At 41.9% G+C, this 7,482-nt stretch overlaps 1 pseudogene; it reads left to right on the plus strand.

The window, feature by feature from the left end:
* Positions 1-2,188: 2,188 nt before the first annotated feature.
* Positions 2,189-6,283, plus strand: LOC148140634 (uncharacterized; annotated as a pseudogene).
* The last annotated feature ends 1,199 nt before the right edge of the window (positions 6,284-7,482 follow it).

Genomic DNA, 7,482 nt, shown 5'->3' on the forward strand with positions numbered 1-7,482 from the left:
AACCATTGCCGCAAGTGGGAGGCAAAGTCCATGTTCAGGCCATCCCTGACTGAACAGGATTTGTCACAAGGTATGTAGAGCCATGCAATTTAATTATGAAAATTTACAGCATGTGCATGCATCGGTATGAATGGTAACGACCGAAGGAAACATTGATCCCAGCTGAACCTACAGAAAGGCGACAGGTGACAGATGTACAAATAGGCCTCATAACAATAACCGCCTAGTTTGCAGAAGATATCAGGATTGGAAAAATGCATCGATTATTTGGAGCTTTGGCAATCATTATTATTGTCAGGAATACGGTATTTTTCAGATGACTTCGTGATTGGACACGACTTATCAGAAATGCGAACCAAATGCGAAGGGAACAGTTGAATAACTTCCAAGAGAGAGTCACGATAAGATAATTATTGTAACTCCTAGCTATCCGGGCGGTGTTCGGTCGATACAGGAGAAAATCCTTCACGAGGGAAGGAAAACAGCAAGCCGAAACTAATACCAGGTGACCCCCTGGATCTCTTGTGGTTAATTTTACAGATCAGAGAATGAATCAAGGATGAAGGGATTACAATGGCTATGGAGCGTGGCACTAGTATCCCGACATTCGAGACAAGCGCCGAAAACAATGTTTTGAGATCACCTTATCGGCGCGAATGACATCTATGAATTTACCAACATCGGGGCTCTTTCTAAAACATGCAAACACGCAAATAAGGCCCCCAACGTTGAAAATATGTGCTTCGATGCATGGTTAGCGATACTACCGGAGAAACACATAGTGATTGTGTGCAAGGTACAATGGCCAGACTCGCTCTGTGTGTGTTGAGGAAGGAAGTGGAACTCTTGGGTGTGTGCCCATCCAGGGTTATTTTATTTCCTCCTCCATCCCATTTTGATTGACATTGTGACATGGTTTGATACCGGATTGTCCATAGTCAAAACATTTAATGTACAGTATTGGGGTAAATGAAAAGATACAAAGGCAAACCGGATTATGAGAGAATTGATAATGCAGGCTGAAGAAACTCAGATGTAACAAACAGGATAAGAAGGTAGCGAAGAGCTGGACAGGGTAGGCATATTGGAAGCACATGCTAAGACAAGTAATCAATTTATTGACAAAGAATGAGAGGACACCAGAAATCTTTAACAAAATCATTAATGGCATGCCTATGGACTTTGAATGGCAAGCAAGGAAAGGCAAAACTTGCATCGAATAATAGCGGGTGATGTACCCGGTTGGTTCAAAGGTACTCAGGTCGTGCAATTAATTTAATTTAAGGGAACGTTAGACAATTGCACGTTAAAGAAGCTAAAGTGAGTCGAGTCAGTAATTCCCAGTCGTCAGGCTGGTAACGTCACAAATGTAGGGATGGTTCTGATGGTTCCTGGAATAAATCCAAGGACAAGGCGACATCCTCATTATCAGATAGAGAGTATCAGCTTTATCCAAGGAAATTATTCTCTTTGATACTCCCTTGAAGACTGTACATTGAAGTCAAATACTGTATGGTGTCTCTCTTTCGGGATGCAAACAAAAGAGGAGTACTATCACACATCTCCAGCCAATCGGGCGGCATCGTGATTCAGTGGTTGGCACTGCTGCCTCACAGCTCCAGAGACCCAGGTTCGATTCCCGCCTCGGGCTACTGTCTGTGTGGAGTTTGCATGTTCTCCCTGTGTCGGCGTGGGTTTCCTCCCACAACCCATAAATGTGCAGATCAGACGAATTGGCCATACAAAATTGCCCATAGTTTAGGTCCATTAGTCAGGGGTAAATATAGGGGAATGGGTCTGGGTGGGTTATTCTTCGGAGGGTCGGTGTGGACTTGCTGGGCCGAAGGGCTTGTTTCCATACTGTAGGGAATCAAATCTAAATCAGACGGGGAGACCTAGATAAAGATGGATTTAAGCGCACTGAAGGGTGTATGCTGGAAATCAACCGTGCCCTCGAACATTTCACCTGTTAAGGCTATGGGCAAAGTGGACAGCATTATGCATCTAAACCAAAACGTCATACAGATAGGAAGCTTCAATTGCTCTATTCCATTTCCTAAATCTCGCTTCACCCCCACCCCTACCCCCACCCCCTCCAGTAAGTCAGTTTCTCTCAGCCATCTCGGTAATATATATCAAACAAGAGAACTGTAAGTCTTACAGTATCTGATACACTTCACACAACATCATGGATTACAAAGAAGTAAAAGCGGCTCCTATTCCGCACTTAAATGAACATATTGGGAAGATTCGACAGAAGTTAGGTAAGACAGTGAACTGCTACCATCAGCTACAAAACAAAGTAGAAGTTCTACAAAAAGATACAGAACGAGAATTGCAGGAAGAAAGATGATGGAGAAAACATGGAATTGGGGAGTGAAAGTTAATATACACCCCTCGATCAGGATAATTTGTCATATAATAAAAGAAGTTCAGGTACTGTTGTCCATCAAGGGGATTGATGGTTTGTCGATCATATCAACCATCCAGAGTCAAGAGGAGAGCATGGGTCCCGACAGAGGAACAACAAAACCCACGGAAAGGATCCAATCCAGTATATATTGATTTGATTCAACTAAGCATGATTCCTCCAATCAAATGACTAGCCATCACGATGACGCAAGGAAAACTGACGATAAATTGGCAGCAAAATTCAGTTTAAGGGCCTTTGGTTGGCGGCCCTTACCGAAATGGAGGAATCGCCAAATTGTTGGGGTGGAATTAGAAATGATTCACTCCACACCCAGGAGTTCACTTCCAGCATCAAAGAGTTTATTGCAATTCGGCCAGGAAGAAGAAACCATCTGAAATCCAGAGAGGTCTTCACCAAACAAAGGAAAACAATTTTTTTTATACATTTGTTTCATCCCGCCTTTAACATTTGCAAACCAATCGTGGTATTAATTAATTACATTCATTTCCAATTATGCTAATCATATGACTGAACAGCCACAGATGGACAGACTAACTCCCGGCCCTCCATGTGTCCCATGACATTTCCCAGACTCTTTTACCTCCCTTCTTGGGGCGTTTCACAATGGACATTATACTCGAAACATTCCTTCCGAGACATTCAGCAGCTGCACCATATTATTTAACGGAGAAACCTATCCTTTTCCTTGATTATCGCACTCCGTATTCATTCAATCTACATTCCAATGTCTGCTAGTTTCTGCACCTGCGCTTCAGTTATCCCTGTTTTTACTGTTTGAGACTCTTTTGCCCTCATAATTTTATTTGAATCATTCCCTCTAATGCTCTTAGTGCTTTTTTTTGTATATGCGTTCAGCTACAGTCACTTCAGAATCTACGTCTCTGATTAATTGAAGGAACTTAACTCAAACCTGCTATTAGTATTATAATAGATTTTTACAACTTATTGAGGAGATATTCACTTATTAAATTTAGTGTAAAATGTTCTTATCTATCTATATCTTATGCCTAAACAACTGCAGCTACATACTCTATCTCAACTCTGTTACCTTGGGTCTACAGAGCTATTATTGCTCTACTTGCGAATATTGCATTGATCAAATACTTTCTCAAGCTTTCTTAGTACTGTCAGTCGTGTTCTGCTGCTCATGCCATGGAGAGCCCTAATAGGCTCTGTCAGCTTGGGCGCAGTTGTATCGGTTTGATGGGCTGTCACCGTTTTAGATAGTCTGGATCAGTTTGATAACCTGTATCATTTTTAAGGACAGTATCAGTTTACATCAGTTGCAATTGATCTTTTTTATATGCCACATCTGTTTGAGGGGCTATTGTAACTTGAAAGTCTGTGTACCAGTTTGACGGATAATATTAGTTTTGAGGGGCTATACCTATTCGAGAGACGGCATCACTTTGAGGAACGGGAATGGTTAAAAGAAGTGTGGCAGTTTGATGAAGTGTATCAGTTTGAGGGCCACCTCAGCGTGTAGGACATCACCGAAACAGAATGAAATCGAGAGCTGCGTCTGATGGTGTTTAAAAATAAAAGCTGAGTTGCCAAGACAGATCTGAGTCCATGTTCTTTAGCTCATTCGTGTTAACGGAATTGGGTGACTTTGGGATTTCCAGTCAAATTTCAGAACAAATGTTTATTATCATAACAGAATTAACATTACTGCTGTAATCGATTTGAGCAATTTTTATTTTAAAAAGCAATGGTGCATTTGTGTGATGTTACAACATCAATGTCCCCAAGGAGATCTCCAGTAGGTATAAATGATTAGATTAGATTACTTACAGTGTGGAAACAGACCCTTCGGCCCAACAAGTGCACACCGTCCCGCCGAAGCACAACCCACCCATACCCCTACATTTACCCCTTACCTAACACTATGGACAATTTAGCATGGCCAATTCACCTGACCTGCACATCTTTGGACTGCGGGAGGAAACTGGAGCACCCGGAGGAAACCCACGCAGACACGGGGAGAACGTGCAAACTCCACACAGTCAGTCGCCTGAGGCGGGAATTGAACCCGGGTCTCTGGCGATGTGAGGCAGCAGTGCTAACCACTGTGCCACCGTGCCGCCCACCACGGAGCATGAAAGAGCAGGAAAATGTATCATGTGGCTGTTGCCATCATTGGTGTTCCTAGTAAGTGATTATGAGCCTTGACGCTGTGTAACTACATGGGAGAACATCTCTCTTGTTTTAATCCATGACTCACAATGATAGAACAGTGAACTTTCTGTCGACTTGATCAATGTTAATTCAAATTTCCTGAAATTAGTCTTTTGATTTCATTCCATCCCTAAAGTGAGAATTATCATCCATGGTGGAATACTGGGTATATGAATGCGACTGAAAGGAGGTATTACTGGGATGGTCTGTCATTACAGTATTATACTGCATGGGGATCATTCAGCAAAATAGACCATCCTGACACAGTGATCACATTATGTCTGGGAGCATGACTCAGTGCAGGAGATTGATTAGCTTGGGTGGTTGGTTTGCAATGCAATGTAATTCCAGGAGTGCGGTTTCAATTCCCGCACTTTCTGAGATGGTCATGGAAGACCCTCATTCTGAACCTCTCCATTTGCTTGAGGTATTTGGTAGATATTTCAGAGAATCCCGACAGTGTGGAAACAGGCCACTTGAGTGTTGGTTAGACACTTGCTTATCCTAAAGGCTCAGTCAAAAATAGGTTCAGATGTCCAACGTGATTCTTCAATTTGTAAAGATTTGTAAACCAAGATATTTTAACATTTATAAAGACTCCAGAAATAGTGTGTTTGATTTTAGCACTACCCTACCGAGTCATGTCAAAGTTATTCTACCAGGATGACTAGCAACTTCATCACAGAAAAGTGGTCTGCAAAGAGAAAATGATGTAAATTCCTTGGTAGTTGATACATTATTGTTGGCCACAGTCTGTTATGTTACTGTCCCCTTTTCTATTTCTCACAGTAAGCTTGGTGACGATTGTGATACTGTGTCATGGGAAATGTGGACTCTCTAAACGCATCACTCACTACCTGGTGGCCATGGCAACAGCAGACTTTATGTTGATTATCTTCAACGTGAGATTCCATCAGATTGCTGCACTTTATTGGTGGGACTCTACACTTCCGTTTGTAAAATTATTCTAATCCGCTCTCCAACTTTTTTCTGTCTGGGTCACGGTTGCTTTAACCTTTGATCATTTTGTAGCCATTTGTTGTCAGAAGATAAAATCCAAATATTGTACAGTGAAAACTGCTGCTGTGGTGACCATCACGTTGACCTCAGTTTTATGTTTGAAGAAAATTCCCTGGACCTTCTTGTACATTTCCTTATGAACAAGTGAACAATATACTATAGGGTTGCTTTGTACAGCCGGCAAATTATTTTCAACCTGCAGCAGTGGCATTTTCTTGGACTGAACAGCTGTTAACTCCCATTCTTTTATTCATGTTGATTTTGTTTTTGAACATCCTCACTGTCAGGTACATTTTAGTGGCCAGTCATGCTCGAAAGAATCTCCAGGTCCACAGCAGCAATGGTGAAAATGACAAGGATCCTGAGGTGAAGAATCGCAGCAGGTCCATTATTTTACTCTTTGCAATATCCGGCAGCTTTATCTTGATCTGGATAATAACAGACACATATTTGCTACATTACCGCATTACAAACTCCTTTCGTTTCTCATCTCTGTTTAGCCGTTATGAAACTTATGAAAAGACAGGAATTATGCTTCAGTTTCTGAGCTGCTGCACTAACACAACTATTTAAACAGCGAGTTTAAACAGTAAGTTCAGACAGGAGCTGCTGCGAGCTCTCAAATATCCCTTTACTCTCATTTGTAAGTGAGCTCAATGAGGAAAAGTGCTGCGTTGACAATGGACCAAATTTCCTTGACATCTCATCTCAGCCCTATTTCAAATTGACCGCCTCTCAAAGTGATTCAACATTGTGAGGAAAAATACTTCCCTTAAAAATACACTTGTCAACAAAGTTAGATTAAATGTGCCACAAAGCTGGTCCTTTTTTCTAAAAGTTGTTCCATTTCTCAAGGATACTGTGTCCTTTTTCTTTTCATAGGGGTAATAAACAGGCCGGGCTCTGAAACAGCTGGGTTTGGTACAGAGATGAAAGGCATTTTTGTTTATACATAAACAGATGCGTCTTTAGGCCAAAGCTTTTATGTTTTTAGAAGTAACCTGTATAAGTCAAGCTGGTGTGGCCAGCTGTCTCGCTGAGCAGTTCAGTCCAGAACTAGTTAGTGAGTTCGGCAGTGAGCTGTGAGGAAACATGCTGCTAGATTCTCACCCCTTCTGCTCTTCTAATGTTGAACTGTAAGCCTTTGTTTCATTTTTACTGTGTTTAAGGGGGTTTGTTTATTGGGACTGCTGTTTATATTCGGAACAGCATAATTCCGTCAAGTTTGGAATGACTGAGTTCTGTTGGCGTTCTCTATTCTGTTCTCTGTGATTCATTGTGTAATTTTGTGAATAATTTTTTAATCTGTTTTAAACCCTGGTAGTCAACCTTGCTAACTTACACCGAGTTACTTTCACTGTACATGACGGAAACAAATTGCAAGGTTACAGTCTGGGCTGCTTCCTTAAGAATGTTTTGAGTGTTCCGGCTGAGTCCATAACAAACGCAAATTAAACCCTGCAAATTTAACACATTGCAATATTAAAAAGTTAGCGGCAGGGGCTCTGTGTCGGTATGCTCCTGCTCCAAAAGCCACATACATTCTTCTTTTTTGGGGTGGGGGGTGGATTTTGTGGTGTTTTTTTCATTTCTGTTTTGTGTCAAAGTTCACATTTTCTGAGGCTGCTGTGGAAGAAGATGGTTGCCAAGGCCAACTGTGGCACTAGCAACGTGGTGGAACCCGACATCTGTTGTTCATGACCACAGTGGCTGTGGTTTTATCGAAGGCTTCATGGTCAGTGGATCTGGTTCACTCCTCCTGGTGGCGGTTTCAGTAGTGGCTATACTGTTGTGGTAGGCTATACTGTTGCGGTAGCTGTAATGTTGCTCCATGGTGGGTCTTGGTCATT

This window comes from Chiloscyllium plagiosum, unplaced genomic scaffold (genome assembly GCF_037043375.1).
Source record: "Chiloscyllium plagiosum isolate Xiang-an unplaced genomic scaffold, Cpla_swu_hap1 HiC_scaffold_35, whole genome shotgun sequence".
Lineage (NCBI taxonomy): Eukaryota > Metazoa > Chordata > Chondrichthyes > Orectolobiformes > Hemiscylliidae > Chiloscyllium > Chiloscyllium plagiosum.